Raw genomic sequence first — 18,029 nt, 5'->3', positions numbered from 1 at the left:
GTGAGTACACGCGCGCGCACACACGTACACACACATATACACACACGCGCACACACACACACACACACACACACACACACACACACACACACACACACACACACACACGTACACATAAATACATACAAGTACACACAATTACACACACGTACACACACGTACACACACACACACAGTCTGGGGAACATAAGGTAGTCATTGCAGTTATGTATAATCCACCACAGAACTGCAGGAGGCCAAGAGAGCAATATGATGAGAGAAACAGAGGAATGGTTGACACACTAGCCGAGGTGGCAAGAAGAGCTCACTCGAGCAGAGCCAAGTTACTGGTTATGGGTGATTTCAACCACAGGGAAATCGACTGGGATAACCTGGAACCACACGGGGGTCCCGAATTATGGAGAGCCAAGATGATGGATATGGTGCTGGAAAACCTCATGCATCAACATGTTAAGGACACTACCAGAGAGAGAAGGGAGGATGAACCAGCAAGACTGGACCTTGTGTTCACCCTAAGCAGTTCAGACATTGAGGACATCACATATAAAAGGCTCCTTGGAGCTAGTGATCACATGGTTCTGTGTTCTGAATACATAGAGTTATAAGTGGAGAGGGTAACAGGAGTTGGATGGGAAAAACCAAACTATAAAAGGAGGGGCTAAAAAGGTATGAGGAACTTCCTGCAGGAGGTTCAATGGGACAACGAACTGGCAGGAAAGTCAGTAAATAAAATGATGGAATACGTAACAACAAAATGCAAGGAGGCAGAGGAAAGGTTTGTTCCCAAGGGTAACAGAAATAATGGGAAGACCAAAGCGAGTCCTTGGTTTACCCGAAGGTGTAGGGAGGCAAAAACTAAGTGCACTAGAGAATGGAAAAGGTACAGGAGGCAAAGGACCAGGAAAATAAAGATATTAGTCGAATAGCCAGAAACGAGTATGAACAGATAAGGAGGGAGGCCCAGCGACAGTTCGAAAAGGCTGTGGGCCCAGACAAGTTGAGCCCAAGATTGTTGAGAAGATGTGCAGACCAGCTAGCAGCACCTCTAACTCGCATCTTTCAGCACTGCCTAGTACAGTGCAAATGGCCCTCTCCATGGAAAGAGGCAAATGTAGTCCCTGTTCACAAAAAGAAGAGCAGAGCAGAAATCAGCAACTACAGACCAGTGTCACTCCTGTCAATCACTGGTAAGATCCTTGAGACAATAATCTCAAGACAAATGACAGATTTTTTTGACTACCACTCACTACTTTGTGATCGTCAATATGGCTTCAGGAAAGGTTACTCTGCTGCTGATCTGTTGTTAAACATCTCCACTAAGTGGCACCAGTCACTGGATGAATCCAAAGTCAGCTGTGTGGTAGCACTGGACATTGCTGGCGCTTTCGACCGGGTGTGGCACCAGGGCCTCTTAGCAAAACTTCAAGCACTGGGAATTGCAGGCTCTATGCTATGTCTCCTCAGTGATTACCTTCATGGTAGATCTCTAAGTGTAGTCCTCAATGGAACGGAATCAGCAAGACATCCTATTGGGGCAAGCGTTCCACAAGGAAGTGTGCTGGGTCCACTGTTATGGAATGTCTACTTCAACGACCTTCTTCATCTCATCCCAGAATCACATGCATATGCAGACGACTGTACACTGACATTCACTTATCCAAGAGAAGAAATGCCAGCTGCTCTAAGCTACATCAATCACCAGCTGAGAGCTATATCAGCTTGGGGAAATAGATGGCAAGTAACATTTGCACCTGAGAAAACGCAAATGATGATCGTCTCTAGGCACCATGATGGTAATGCTGGTGCAGTAGTAAGGATGAATGGGAGGATGTTGGCACCTGGAGAAGAAGTTGATATCCTTGGGGTGAAATTTGACTCCAAACTAACCATGAAGAACCATGTTGTAAATCTTGCAAACAAGGCAGCCAGGAAGCTTACAGCACTTCGCCGTATCTCGCATCTGCTTGACAGTAGGGGTTGCAAGATACTGTACGAGGCACAAGTACGCTCACACCTTGAGTATGCTCCACTTTCTTGGTTTGCCTGTCCCCCCTCTCATCTGCGACTGCTTGACAGAGTAGAGAACAGAGCAAGACGTCTCATCTCTCGCCTGGACCCATCCTGGATGGATCTGTCATTTCAGCAGAGCCTTCAACATAGGAGGGATGTGGGTGGCCTTACTGTTATGTACAAGGCCAATATTGTCAAAATACCACACTTGGATCCACTTCGAGGACAGCGCGAAACAAGCTTTTATGCCACAAGACGGGCAGAAAGCAGCAACTTCACTCTGGCTGTACCCTTCTCCAGAACATCACTCCATCTGAGATCATACATACCCAGGATGACTCGAGTATGGAACACATTCGTTCAGCATAATGATGTCAACGAGATAACGTCAGTTGATCAAATGAAAATGCTGGCCCACAGATGGCTCCAACTTCATCCTGTTCCCTACTTGTATGTCTCATAACAATAAAAATGCTTTCAAATGAGCTGATGTAGGTAACAGCTCTTAGCTTATCAATAAAGTTAGGAATCCTTAACCTGTAAATAGCTTGTCAATAAAGCTAGGGATCCTTAACCTTGTCAAACCATGTGTAAAAAAAAAAAAAAAAAAAAAAAAAAAAAAAAAAAAAAAAACGACATAACATCAAAAGTCAAGTCTGACCCGAAACTGTATATAGCCACATTAGAAGGAAGACAACAGTCAAAGACCAGGTGATCAGGCTGAGGGAAGAAGATGAGGAACTCACCAGAAACGATCAGGAGGTATGTGAGGAGCTCAATATGAGATTTAAGGAAGTATTTACAGTAGAGACAGGAAGGCCTCTCGGTGGACAGGACAGAGGGGGGGACACCGACAAGGAATATACCAACAAGTGTTGGTTGACATACACATAACTGAGGAGGAAGTGAAGAAGCTACTAAGGGATCTTGATACCTCAAAGGCAATGGGACAAGACAACATCTCCATGTGGGTCCTTAGAGAGGGAGCAGAAATGCTGTGTGTGCCACTAACCACAATCTTCAACACATCCCTTGAAACTGGGCTACTTCCTGAGGTATGGAAGACTGCAAATGTAGTACCAATATTTAAAAAAAGGAGACAGAAAAGAGGCACTAAACTATAGACCAGTGTCACTGACTTGTATAGTATGCAAAGTCATAGAGAAGATTATCAGGAGGAGAGTGGTGGAGCACCTGGAACGGAACAAGAGTATAAACGCCAACCAGCACGGATATATGGAAGGCAAATCCTGTGTCACAAACCTACTGAAGTCAAACACGAGAGAGAAGGGTGGGTTGATTGCATCTTCTTGGACTGCAAGAAGGCCTTCGACACAGTTCCTCACAGGAGATTAGTGCAGGTGCTAGAGGATCAGGTGCGTATAGCAGAAATTGCATTGCAATGGATCAGAGAATACCTGAGAGGAAGTCCAATGAGTCATGGTATGTGATGAGGTATCACAGTGGGCACCTGTGACAAGCGGGGTCCCACAGGGGTCGGTGCTATTTCTGGTATATGTGAATGACATGACTGCAGGGTTAAACTCAGAAGTGTCCCTGTTCGCAGATGATGTGAAGTTAATGAGGAGAATTAAATCAGATGAGGATCAGGCAGGACTTCAAAGAGACCTGGATAGGCTGGACACCTGGTCCAGCAACTGGCTTCTCGAATTCAACCCCGTCAAATGCAAAGTCGTGAAGATCGGAGAAGGGCAAAGAAGACCAAAGAAAGAGTATAGGCTTGGTGGCCAACGACTGCAAACCTCACTCAGGGAGAAAGATTTGGGGTGACCATAACACCGAGCATGTCTCCGGAAGCACACATCAACCAGATAACTGCTGCAGCATATGGGCGCCTGGCAAACCTGCGTTCCGACACCTTAGTAAGGAATCATTCAAGACTCTTTACACTGTGTACGTCAGGCCCATACTAGAGTATGCAGCACCAGTTTGGAACCCACACCTGGTCAAGCACGTCAAGAAATTAGAGAAAGTGCAAAGGTTTGCAACAATGTTAGTTCCAGAGCTGAGGGAAATGTCCTACGAAAAAAGGTTGAGGGAAATCGGCCTGACGACACTGGAGGAGTAGGAGGATCAGGGGAGACATGATAACGACATACAAAACACTGCGTGGAATAGATAAGATGGACAGAGACAGGATGTCCCAGAGTGGGGACACAGAAACTAGGGGTCACAGTTGGAAGTTGAAGACACAGACGAGTCAAAGAGATGTTAGGAAGTACTTCTTCAGTCACAGAGTTGTCAGAAAGTGGAATAGCCTAGCAAGTGAGGTAATGGAGGCAGAAACCATACATGACTTTAAGACGAGGTATGATAAAGCTCATGGAGCAGAGAGTGGACCTAGTAGCGAACACTGAAGAGGAGGCCCCAGGAGCTGAGTCTCGACCTCTGCAACCACAATTAGGTGAGTACAATTAGGTGAGTACACTCATTCGTCTTGGAGAAAACCTTAAGTGTACCTGAGAAGGATAGTGAGTGTGTGGGGACTACACGCTGATGATGTGGCTAAATCACTGGTAACAACCCAGCCCCTAGTAACAACCCAGCCCCTAGTAACAACTCAGCCCCTAGTAACAGCCCAACCCCTAGTAGCAACCCAGCCCCTAGTAACAACTCAGCTCCTAGGAACAACCTAGCCCCTAGTAACAACCTAGCCCCTAGTAACAACCCAGTCTCTAGTAACAAGTAGATCATTGCTTACAGAAGGTTCACGTCAGGTCAGTATTCGTACTGCTCACACCTCTGTGTTCTGGGGCCCTGAACACCTCCCTCAGTGTCTGGGATCCCTGGACCCACACCCAGGATTATCAGTAATGACAGGCATTTGACAGAACCCTAATGGCTATTCTGAACCCAATAAAGCGTGTTCCGTATCTCAGAGCGGATGTCTATCAATCTACAGTGAAGGTTCAAGGGTGAATATTGCACAGCTCGTGTTCAGTATTCCAATGTTTGTGTTCCTTAGCCAACAGGGATTGGTCCATGTGTCTTAAAATTTAGAAAACGTAGACTACTGTCGTAAGTAGGTACGTCGTAAGTAGGTGTGTCGTAAGTAGGTACGTCGCAAGTAGGTACGTCGCAAGTAGGTACGCCGTAAGTAGGTACGCCGTAAGTAGGTACGTCGTAAGTAGGTACGTCGTATGTAGATACATCTTAAGTAGGTACCTCGTAAGTAGGTACGTCGTAAGTAGGTACGTCGTAGCTCAGTGGTTACGCTCTAGGCTCGCCTCCTCCTCACTTAGCAGTAAATACCCTGAAAATAATTGACTGTTGTGGGTCTCACCCTGGGATCGGCCCTTAGGACCACAGAAATAATAGGTTACGCTGACTTTCCTATGTTATCCTCCGCAGTTTAATAGTAATCGGTCCAGAGGTTTCCGCTGAGGAAACCTAATGAATTATATTTGTTTCTGAATCTAGGCTTCACTACCAGGGCTTTCATTATATCCGTCATCCTGATAAATTAAACACATGTTCAAAACTTGGGTATCTTTATCGAGGAAACGTTTCGCCCCCACAGTGGCTTTATACGTCCTATACAAAAAAGAATAATAATGATCAGGAGTTTGATGTAATCAGTCCCTCAGTCTAGCGTCGATGTAATCAGTCCATCAGTCTAGCGTCGATGTAATCAGTCCCTCAGCCTAGCGTCGATGTAATCAGTCCCTCAGCCTAGCGTCGACGTAATCAGTCCCTCAGTCTAGCGTCGATGTAATCAGTCCCTCAGCCTAGCGTCGATTTAATCAGTCCCTCAGCCTAGCGTCGATGTAATCAGTCCCTCAGCCTAGCGTCGACGTAATCAGTCCCTCAGTCTAGCGTCGATGTAATCAGTCCCTCAGCCTAGCGTCGATGTAATCAGTCCCTCAGCCTAGCGTCGATGTAATCAGTCCCTCAGCCTAGCGTCGACGTAATCAGTCCCTCAGTCTAGCGTCGATGTAATCAGTCCCTCAGCCTAGCGTCGATGTAATCAGTCCCTCAGTCTAGCGTCGATGTAATCAGTCCCTCAGTCTAGCGTCGATGTAATCAGTCCCTCAGTCTAGCGTCGATGTAATCAGTCCATCAGTCTAGCGTCGATGTAATCAGTCCCTCAGCCTAGCGTCGATGTAATCAGTCCCTCAGCCTAGCGTCGATGTAATCAGTCCCTCAGTCTAGCGTCGATGTAATCAGTCCCTCAGCCTAGCGTCGATGTAATCAGTCCCTCAGTCTAGCGTCGATGTAATCAGTCCCTCAGTCTAGCGTCGATGTAATCAGTCCCTCAGTCTAGCATCAATGTAATCAGTCCCTCAGTCTAGCGTCGATGTAATCAGTCCCTCAGTCTAGCGTCGATGTAATCAGTCCCTCAGTCTAGCGTCGATGTAATCAGTCCCTCAGTCTAGCGTCGATGTAATCAGTCCCTCAGTCTAGCGTCGATGTAATCAGTCCCTCAGTCTAGCGTCGATGTAATCAGTCCCTCAGTCTAGCGTCGATGTAATCAGTCCCTCAGTCTAGCGTCGATGTAATCAGTCCCTCAGTCTAGCGTCGATGTAATCAGTCCCTCAGTCTAGCGTCGATGTAATCAGTCCCTCAGTCTAGCGTCGATGTAATCAGTCCCTCAGTCTAGCGTCGATGTAATCAGTCCCTCAGTCTAGCGTCGATGTGATCAGTCCCTCAGCCTAGCGTCGATGTAATCAGTCCCTCAGTCTAGCGTCGATGCAATCAGTCCCTCAGTCTAGCGTCGATGTAATCAGTCCCTCAGTCTAGCGTCGATGTAATCAGTCCCTCAGTCTAGCGTCGATGTAATCAGTCCCTCAGTCTAGCGTCGATGTAATCAGTCCCTCAGTCTAGCGTCGATGTAATCAGTCCCTCAGTCTAGCGTCGATGTAATCAGTCCCTCAGTCTAGCGTCGATGTATTCAGTCCCTCAGTCTAGCGTCGATGTAATCAGTCCCTCAGTCTAGCGTCGATGTAATCAGTCCCTCAGTCTAGCGTCGATGTAATCAGTCCCTCAGTCTAGCGTCGATGTAATCAGTCCCTCAGTCTAGCGTCGATGTAATCAGTCCCTCAGTCTAGCGTCGATGTAATCAGTCCCTCAGTCTAGCGTCGATGTAATCAGTCCCTCAGTCTAGCGTCGATGTAATCAGTCCCTCAGTCTAGCGTCGATGTAATCAGTCCCTCAGCCTAGCGTCGATGTAATCAGTCCCTCAGTCTAGCGTCGATGTAATCAGTCCCTCAGTCTAGCGTCGATGTAATCAGTCCCTCAGTCTAGCGTCGATGTAATCAGTCCCTCAGTCTAGCGTCGATGTAATCAGTCCCTCAGTCTAGCGTCGATGTAATCAGTCCCTCAGTGTAGCGTCGATGTAATCAGTCCCTCAGTCTAGCGTCGATGTAATCAGTCCCTCAGTCTAGCGTCGATGTAATCAGTCCCTCAGTCTAGCGTCGATGTAATCAGTCCCTCAGTCTAGCGTCGATGTAATCAGTCCCTCAGTCTAGCGTCGATGTAATCAGTCCCTCAGTCTAGCGTCGATGTAATCAGTCCCTCAGTCTAGCGTCGATGTAATCAGTCCCTCAGCCTAGCGTCGATGTAATCAGTCCCTCAGCCTAGCGTCGATGTAATCAGTCCCTCAGTCTAGCGTCGATGTAATCAGTCCCTCAGTCTAGCGTCGATGTAATCAGTCCCTCAGTCTAGCGTCGATGTAATCAGTCCCTCAGTCTAGCGTCGATGTAATCAGTCCCTCAGTCTAGCGTCGATGTAATCAGTCCCTCAGTCTAGCGTCGATGTAATCAGTCCCTCAGTGTAGCGTCGATGTAATCAGTCCCTCAGTGTAGCGTCGATGTAATCAGTCCCTCAGTCTAGCGTCGATGTAATCAGTCCCTCAGTCTAGCGTCGATGTAATCAGTCCCTCAGTCTAGCGTCGATGTAATCAGTCCCTCAGTCTTGCGTCGATGTAATCAGTCCCTCAGTCTAGCGTCGATGTAATCAGTCCCTCAGTCTAGCGTCGATGTAATCAGTCCCTCAGTCTAGCGTCGATGTAATCAGTCCCTCAGTCTAGCGTCGATGTAATCAGTCCCTCAGTCTAGCGTCGATGTAATCAGTCCCTCAGTCTAGCGTCGATGTAATCAGTCCCTCAGTCTAGCGTCGATGTAATCAGTCCCTCAGTCTAGCGTCGATGTAATCAGTCCCTCAGTCTAGCGTCGATGTAATCAGTCCCTCAGTCTAGCGTCGATGTAATCAGTCCCTCAGTCTAGCGTCGATGTAATCAGTCCCTCAGTCTAGCGTCGATGTAATCAGTCCCTCAGTGTAGCGTCGATGTAATCAGTCCCTCAGTGTAGCGTCGATGTAATCAGTCCCTCATTCTAGCGTCGATGTAATCAGTCCCTCAGTCTAGCGTCGATGTAATCAGTCCCTCAGTCTAGCGTCGATGTAATCAGTCCCTCAGTCTTGCGTCGATGTAATCAGTCCCTCAGTGTAGCGTCGATGTAATCAGTCCCTCAGTCTAGCGTCGATGTAATCAGTCCCTCAGTCTAGCGTCGATGTAATCAGTCCCTCAGTCTAGCGTCGATGTAATCAGTCCCTCAGTCTAGCGTCGATGTAATCAGTCCCTCAGTCTTGCGTCGATGTAATCAGTCCCTCAGTCTAGCGTCGATGTAATCAGTCCCTCAGTCTAGCGTCGATGTAATCAGTCCCTCAGTCTAGCGTCGATGTAATCAGTCCCTCAGTCTAGCGTCGATGTAATCAGTCCCTCAGTCTAGCGTCGATGTAATCAGTCCCTCAGTCTAGCGTCGATGTAATCAGTCCCTCAGTCTAGCGTCGATGTAATCAGTCCCTCAGTCTAGCGTCGATGTAATCAGTCCCTCAGTCTAGCGTCGATGTAATCAGTCCCTCAGTCTAGCGTCGATGTAATCAGTCCCTCAGTCTAGCGTCGATGTAATCAGTCCCTCAGTCTAGCGTCGATGTAATCAGTCCCTCAGTGTAGCGTCGATGTAATCAGTCCCTCAGTGTAGCGTCGATGTAATCAGTCCCTCATTCTAGCGTCGATGTAATCAGTCCCTCAGTCTAGCGTCGATGTAATCAGTCCCTCAGTCTAGCGTCGATGTAATCAGTCCCTCAGTCTAGCGTCGATGTAATCAGTCCCTCAGTCTAGCGTCGATGTAATCAGTCCCTCAGTCTAGCGTCGATGTAATCAGTCCCTCAGTCTAGCGTCGATGTAATCAGTCCCTCAGTGTAGCGTCGATGTAATCAGTCCCTCAGTCTAGCGTCGATGTAATCAGTCCCTCAGTCTAGCGTCGATGTAATCAGTCCCTCAGCCTAGCGTCGATGTAATCAGTCCCTCAGCCTAGCGTCGATGTAATCAGTCCCTCAGTCTAGCGTCGATGTAATCAGTCCCTCAGTCTAGCGTCGATGTAATCAGTCCCTCAGTCTAGCGTCGATGTAATCAGTCCCTCAGTCTAGCGTCGATGTAATCAGTCCCTCAGTCTAGCGTCGATGTAATCAGTCCCTCAGTCTAGCGTCGATGTAATCAGTCCCTCAGTCTAGCGTCGATGTAATCAGTCCCTCAGTCTAGCATCGATGTAATCAGTCCCTCAGTCTAGCGTCGATGTAATCAGTCCCTCAGTCTAGCGTCGATGTAATCAGTCCCTCAGTCTAGCGTCGATGTAATCAGTCCCTCAGTCTAGCGTCGATGTAATCAGTCCCTCAGTCTAGCGTCGATGTAATCAGTCCCTCAGTCTAGCGTTGATGTAATCAGCCCCTCAGTCTAGCGTCGATGTAATCAGTCCCTCAGCCTTCCATCGAAGTAATCAGTCCCTCAGCCTAGCGTCGATGTAATCAGTCCCTCAGCCTAGCGTCGATGTAATCAGTCCCTCAGCCTAGCGTCGATGTAATCAGTCCCTCAGCCTAGCGTCGATGTAATCAGTCCCTCAGCCTTGCGTCGATGTAATCAGTCCCTCAGTCTAGCGTCGATGTAATCAGTCCCTTAGCCTTGTGTCGATGTAATCAGTCCCTCAGCCTTGCGTCGATGTAATCAGTCCTTCAGCCTAGCGTCGATGTAATCAGTCCCTCAGCCTAGCGTCGATGTAATCAGCCCCTCAGCCTTGCGTCGATGTAATCAGTCCCTCAGCCTTGCGTCGATGTAATCAGTCCCTCAGCCTAGCGTCGATGTAATCAGTCCCTCAGCCTTGCGTCGATGTAATCAGTCCCTCAGTCTAGCGTCGATGTAATCAGTCCCTCAGCCTAGCGTCGATGTAATCAGTCCCTCAGCCTAGCGTCGATGTAATCAGTCCCTCAGCCTAGCGTCGATGTAATCAGTCCCTCAGCCTAGCGTCGATGTAATCAGTCCCTCAGCCTAGCGTCGATGTAATCAGTCCCTCAGCCTAGCGTCGATGTAATCAGTCCCTCAGTCTAGCGTCGATGTAATCAGTCCCTCAGCCTAGCGTCGATGTAATCAGTCCCTCAGCCTAGCGTCGATGTAATCAGTCCCTCAGCCTAGCGTCGATGTAATCAGTCCCTCAGCCTAGCGTCGATGTAATCAGTCCCTCAGCCTAGCGTCGATGTAATCAGTCCCTCAGCCTAGCGTCGATGTAATCAGTCCCTCAGCCTAGCGTCGATGTAATCAGTCCCTCAGCCTAGCGTCGATGTAATCAGTCCCTCAGCCTAGCGTCGATGTAATCAGTCCCTCAGCCTAGCGTCGATGTAATCAGTCCCTCAGTCTAGCGTCGATGTAATCAGTCCCTCAGTCTAGCGTCGATGTAATCAGTCCCTCAGTCTAGCGTCGATGTAATCAGTCCATCAGTCTTGAAAAGAATACAGCATATGCACGAAGTTGCTTATGTACTGTAGACAGGCGAGGTGAAGCAGTCGTAGGGATATCACAGTGGACAAATCCACATGTGGAAATAGGTTATGCCTATAGATATGTTGATTTATCCACTGTGATGCCACGTACGATTGCTACCTCACCTCTCTACAGTATATTAGCCACTTCTTCGCACATATGCTGTATTCTCTTCATGATTGATGGACTGATTACATCGACTCAAGGCTGAGGGACTGATTACCTCAAACTCCTTCTGATCTTCACTATTCTTCTTTATGTAGGACTGATGAAGCCACTATGTAGAGAACGATTTCCTCGATAAAGATTCCCAAATGTTGACCATGTGTCTAAGTCATCAACTTGTCGGTTGAACATTAAATTGGTATAAAATACCGACAGGTTGTTAGGTAAGACACATATGCAACAGTTAGGTATCTTTATTTCGAAACGTTTCGCCTACACAGTAGGCTTCTTCAGTCGAGTACAGAAAAGTTGATAGAAGCAGAAGAGACTTGAAGACGATGTAATCAGTCCATCACCCTTAAAGTTTTGAGGTGGTCAGTCCCTCAGTCTGGAGAAGAGCATTGTTCCATGGTATGAAACATATTGTTTCAGACTATGGAACAATAATCTTCTCCAGACTGAGGGACTGACCACCTCAAAACTTTAAGGGTGATGGACTGATTACATCGTCTTCAAGTCTCTTCTGCTTCTATCAACTTTTCTGTACTCGACTGAAGAAGCCTACTGTGTAGGCGAAACGTTTCGAAATAAAGATACCTAACTGTTGCATATGTGTCTTACCTAACAACTTGTCGGTTCTCTGAACCATTTATATACATCTGAAATGTTTTTCACTGTCAAAAGCCTAAAATGTTTTTGGCTGCTCCTCATGTATTCAAAGTTTGTAGATAAATGGTTCATTAACTCTAGGCTGAGGGACTGCTTACCTCAAACTTTTGGATCTTAAAGCATTCCTCTCTGTACTTGACTGAGGAAGTCACTGGCTGGCGAAACGTTTCCACAATAAAGACATGGAAGTGTTGAAACAAATGCCTAATTCATCACACTATTCCAGGTTACTGATGAACATTTCTCACCACAATCCCCTGTTAGTTAAATCCTTTGACACGAAAATATGAGTACTTCTTTCCCTAATCGGATGGAACACCTAGGCTGGTGCTCCAGCGGTTGCTTAACCGCTAGCTTAACACCGTTAATCTAGCGGTTCCTGCAACACTGATACCTTTCTGCACCGGTACCAGCAGCAGCTGATACGAATCTGCATCAAGAGGAACTGTCCTGTTTACTGATGATAAAGCGCCACTACTTGTAAATTCGAACTTCACTAATAACAAACACTGTGGTAATAGTTTTGCTGGGCTCTAGATCCGCAGTGAGGCGTGGTCTTACCTGACTAGACAAGAGTGTAGAGAAGAGTGTGTGAGGTTCCGGCCACGCCAGCCTTTATATATGTGTTTCACCTTGACCCTGGCGCATGCTCGGTAGCTCTTGAGATTGTTGGTCAGTTTCTCTGCTGTATGGTCGTTCAGTGATGGGTTACTGTTGTGGGTCACTGTTGTGGGTCACTGTTGTGGGTCACTGTTGTGGGTCACTGTTGTGGGTCACTGTTGAGCATATCGCTGGAAACGTACATCAGCTGACCATTAGTGTTGGAGCAACCAATCTGGCGACCATAAAATAAGACTCAAATATCCCACCAAAGAGTCTTGAAGGACTCTGTATCAACGCAAATCAGCTCTATCACAGAGTACCCAGCACCAGCAGTGAGCCTTCGCTTGAACAAACGAATATAGAAACTAGATAGAGCTTTGTAATTCTCTACGAGACTAATTCCGAGGTAGATCAATATGAAGAATTAATGCTAGGAAGGGGCCGTAACACTCGCTATAATTAGTAAATAACGACAAGTCATACAGGTGTCAGGAAGTGTTACCCCAGTTTGAGTTGCATCACACAAGACTTATAACACCGAAAAAAATATATAGAATAGACATATATGCAAGGTTAAGATGTTTTTATGAAGATACGTTTCGCTCACCAGTAACTATTACTGTAAGCTCCTGAGGAGAGAAACTCATTTTAACAAGTCTCTTAATATTCCACGTGTGTCTGTGTTATATAAGTATATAAGAAAGAAGGAACACTGCAACAGGCCTACTGGCCTATGCGAGGCAGGTCCAATTCTCACACTAGTTTAAGCCAATGAACCATACCCCCGGCCGGGATTGAACCCGCGGTCATAGAGTCTCAAAACTCCAGCCCGTCGCGTTAGCCACTAGACCAGCTAGCCACAATAAGATTCATCCAACTAGGTATATTTCTACACCATAGGAAGGTTAGCACAGGCACCTCTGTGACCACAAATGCAAGTTTTTACAGACGAATCTCCAGCTAGCGTGGCCGTGACGTGGGGGTATGGTTTATTTGCAATCGTGTCATTACGATTTCTTGAGTCATGTTGACGGCAGTGAAGGGACTTGAGCTAGAGTTCGTCACGGCCACGCTAGCTGGAGATTCGTCTGTAAAAACTTGCATTTGTGGTCACAGAAGTGCCTGTGCTAACTTTCCAATGGTGTAGAAATATACCTAGTTGGATGAATCTTATTGTGGCTAGCTGGTCTAGTGGCTAACGCGACGGGCTGGAGTTTTGAGATTCTATGACCGCGGGTTCAATCCCGGCCGGGGGTATGGTTTATTTGCAATCGTGTCATTACGATTTCTTGAGTCATGTTAAGCCAATGCCTTGACCTAGTGTGGTCAGACACGTCACTTAAGGGAGGAGCACTGCATCCGAGCTAGTAGCACAAGCTAGTTAGGTCCAATTCACACCCACCCACACCCACTCATGTATTTATCCAACCTATTTTTAAAACTACATAACGTCTTAGCGTCTATGATGGAACTCGGGAGTTTGTTCCATTCATCCACAACTCTATTACCAAACCAGTGCTTTCATATATCCTTCCTGAATCTGAATTTTTCCAATTTAAAGCCATTGCTGCGAGTCCTCTCTGTGTTAGATATTTTTAGCGCGTTACTTACATCCCCTTTATTAATTCCTGCTTTCCATTTGTACACCTCAATCATATCATCCCTAATTCTACGCCTTTCTAGAGAGTGCAGATTCAGGGCCTCAGTCTATCCTCATAGGGAAGATTTCTGATACATGGGATCAACTTTGTCATCCTCCTTTATACGCTTTCCAGAGCATTTATATCCATTCTGTAATACAGTGACCAGAACTGTGCAGCATAATCTAAATGATGCCTAACCAAAGATATATAGAGTTGAAGAATAACCTGAGAACTTCTATTATTTATTCTTCTTGCTATGAGGCCAAGGATTCTGTTAGCTTTATTGCGAACACTAATGCACTGTTGTCTTTTTTTAGATTACTGCTAACCAGAACTCCTAAATCCTTTTAGCAATCCGTGATATTAAGATCTACATTATTTAGTTTATATGTGGCATAGTTATTTTCCTGTCCATCATTTGTCTATATTAAATTGCATCTGCCACTTCTCCGACCACTGCATCAGTTAATTCAAATCATCCTGGAGTGCTCTAATGTCCTCATTAGAATGAATTGGACGGCCTAATTTGGTGTCATCAGCAAATTTGCTTATGTCACTATTTATTCCCTCATCTATGTCGTTTATGTAGATTGTGAACAACAAGGGGCCCAACACTGACCCCTGTGGAACACCGCTTGTGACGTGCCCCCATTCTGCTTTCTCCCCATTTATGCAAACCCTCTGCTGCCTATTCGTCAACCATGCCTCTACTCAGGAAAAAATTCTCCTGCTATTCCGTGTGCCTTAAGTTTCATCAATGGAACTCTATCAAAAGCCTTACTGAAGTCCATATACACAATATCATATTCATTACCATGATCTACCTCCTCAAACACCTTAGTGAAGAAAGTTAGTAAATTCGTAAGACAGGAACGACCCTTTGTAAAACTGTGCTGAGATTCATTAATCAATTTATGCCTTTCAAGATGACTACAAATTGCCTCGGCAATTATTGATTCCATAAATTTTTCCACTATGGAGGTAAGGCTTTTTGGTCTATAGTTTAAAGCTAAGGACCTGTCACCTGCCTTGTTAATAGGTATTACATTTGCCATTTTCCACTTATCAGGCGCTATGCCAGTTTGTAGTGATATGTTAAAAAGATTAGCCAAAGGTATGCTAAGTTCCTCTTGACATTCCTTTAATACCCTTGCAAACAGTTCATCAGGACCTGGGGATTTGTTAGGTTTTAATTTCTCTATTTGTCTGAGGACCATGTCACTAGTTGCTGCAATCGTGCATAGTTTATTATCGTCCTGTTCTACATAATCTATTATATCAGGAATTTCGCTGGTATTTTCCTGGGTAAAAACTGAGAGGAAGTAAGTATCGAAAATTTCACACATATGCTTATCACTGTCATGGATCTAACCTGAGTTGTTCTTAATTAAGTGGGCCCGTCTTATCCCTAATCTTACTTCTGAATACCTGAAAGAACCCTTTTGGGTTAGTCTTCGAATTCCTTGCGAGCTTAACCTCATAATCTCTTTTTACTTTTCTTATTCCTTTTCTTTATTTCTCTCTTTAGTTGAATATATTAATTTCTTAACTGCCCATCCCCTCTTTTGATACGCCTATATATGCCTCTTTATTGTTCATCCATTTGGGATCATTTTTGTTGGATCTAATTTCCCTATTCAGAACAAAAGTTGTCTGGGCAGCTAGAACTATGCTCTGAAAAACGTCATATTGGCAACAAAGACCACCTACCTGACCAATAGTCAGGTCATCCCAATTTAGCTCACCCAGGTAATTTTTCAGTCCCATGAAATCGGCCAAGCGGAAGTCTGGGACAGAGATTTGATTGCAGTTATCCGGGTAACTCCATGATATATTGAAACTAAGTGATTTGCGATTGCTTTCCCCAAGCTCATCATTAACCTCAAGATTATTAATGAGTGATTCTTTGTTGGCAACAACCAAGTCAAGGAGTTTGTTTCCTCTAGTTGGTTCTGTCACAAACTGTTTTAAAAAGCATTCCTGAACCGTATCAAGAAAGTTATTAGACTCAAGATTTCCTGTCACATTGTTCCAATCAATTTGTCTAAAGTTAAAATCTCCCATTATTACATTTTCATATCTAGATGCCTTATGAATTTCGTCCCATAACAGCTTACCGCACTCCCTGTCAAGGTTTGGGGGCCTATGAATCACACCCAAAATTAATTTGTCACGACCCTCGAGAAACTGTAGCCAAACAGATTCTGTGTCTGATGTTTCTAATCTTATATCCTGTCTAAGACAACAATTTAAATTATCTCTGACATACATCGCCACACCACCACCCTTCCTGTTGACCCTATCAGTGTGGCATTTCTTCATCTTTCAGGGTGAGCCATGTCTCTGTTATAGCAGTAATATCTATATTACCTGCACTTGCAAGTAATCTTAGCTCATCTATCATAGTTCTTAGACTTCTACTATTTATATAGTAAACCTTAAGGGAGCTAGTCACTCATTGCCTTCTACTATCTCTGTTTATTGATCAATTGCTTTGCCTTTACAAGCAACTTTATTTTGAATATTGTCTTCTAAACATATTCCTGAGGTATCCTGGTAATATCTACTGTTTACAACCCTAATACTGTAGCCTGGTTGTTTCCCACAAACGCCTATACCTCTATAATCTATCAGTTTAAAGTCCTAGACAAGTCATCAATTACCCCCTCAATCGAATTGGCTAATGCAACCACTCCAGCCCCAGAGAGATGAACCCCATCCCTTGCATACATGTCACGTTTGCCATAGAATTTGTCCGAGTCATCAATGAATGGGATTGCAAGTGCCTTGCAGTACCTGTCTATCCAGCAATTTATACCAGTTGCCCTAGACATCCATTCATTGCCCACTCCCTTTCTAGGCAAGATGCTACATATGATTGGGATTCCTCCCTTAGACCTGACTACTTCTATGGCTGACCTGTACTTATCCAGTAACTCCTGTCTCCTGCCCTTCCCAATGTCATTACCCTCAGCACTAAAACAGATAATGTGCTTGTTCCCATTACCTGACATAACGTTATCCAAGCTGCTTCTGGGAGGCACACCCTCTGTCTGACCTTCCTATCTCTGTTACTGAAAGCACAGTTCATATATCTTACCTGAGAATCTCCTACAATTAGAATATTCTTACCTTGATTAGCCGGGGAGTCAGTGATATCTTTAACCTCACTAACCACTGAAGTGCACTTGTCCTGGAGAACAGGGAATCGATTTCCTACCTTTACATCTTCTCTATTAACCCTCCTTATCTTCCTTCTTCCTGAGCTGTGAACCACTTGCAGCTGCCACTCTCAAAGCTGGTGGCCATTTCCTCTTTACCAGCTCCACCCATCTCACACTCACTCCCAGCCTCCTATTTTCCTCCTGAAGAAGTAGAACCTCCTTCTTCAACATTTTAACATGAGATTCTGAAACACTACAACAAGCCATGGTGCTTGGTAACACCCCACGCTAACTCCCAGAGAGCTTAGGACAGGTATGACCACACGTAACCACTGACCAAAGCGTAGTCTGAGAGATGTTAAGATACAGAGCAGAGTGGAAGAGGAAGTTTAGAATAGTGGTAGACACTTTGAAGGCGAGATGTTATAATGCCCACGAGTATAGGAAATGAGGGTGATTGCTCGTAAATAATTGTGGGGAGGGATCAAGAACTGGAGTCAACCCCCACACAACCTCAACTAGGTTAGTAGACATACCTACACACACAACAGCTGGCCAAGTGTACACAACAATTACACGACAAATGGTAACTAACACACCACTCGAAACAGGCCAAGTGTCCATCGATGAGAACCTTTAACAACAGGTTACACACGCTTCATGAAGTCACAGTTACGACAAGTGTCAACAAGGGCACACATACAACGGTAGCATTTCTGTAATTCAATTCAATTCAATTCAATTCAAGTTTATTCTCTATAAGGGTTACAATGTGGGGTTTACAGGCTTTGGGTATTGTGTGGTTTACATGTTACAAAATACTAATTACAGAGGGGGCCACTAGGACACCTAGCATGGCTAGGCATTTCGAGCAGACTTAGATTAATTCTTAACATTAAACCCTTACAGATTATGGTATTAAGGCTAAGTGACTACATCATAATT

The 18,029-nt window shown here is 45.4% G+C and overlaps 2 protein-coding genes across 2 annotated transcripts in view; one reads left to right on the top strand and one right to left on the bottom strand.

The window, feature by feature from the left end:
* LOC128699880 (uncharacterized) overlaps positions 1–12,261 on the bottom strand; it is a 42,983-nt gene extending 30,722 nt beyond the window's left edge. The window contains exon 1 of the mRNA XM_053792699.2: positions 12,236–12,261. The gene's annotated coding sequence lies outside the window, so the exon portion shown is untranslated. The remainder of the gene's footprint in view (positions 1–12,235) is intronic.
* LOC128699890 (low-density lipoprotein receptor-related protein 4) overlaps positions 1–18,029 on the top strand; it is an 846,819-nt gene that overhangs the window by 599,321 nt on the left and 229,469 nt on the right. The gene's annotated exons all lie outside the window — the stretch shown is intronic.

Source organism: Cherax quadricarinatus, chromosome 20 (genome assembly GCF_038502225.1).
Source record: "Cherax quadricarinatus isolate ZL_2023a chromosome 20, ASM3850222v1, whole genome shotgun sequence".
Lineage (NCBI taxonomy): Eukaryota > Metazoa > Arthropoda > Malacostraca > Decapoda > Parastacidae > Cherax > Cherax quadricarinatus.
The sequence above is the reverse complement of the archived record's forward strand: the minus strand, read 5'-3'. Positions and strand labels throughout refer to the sequence as shown.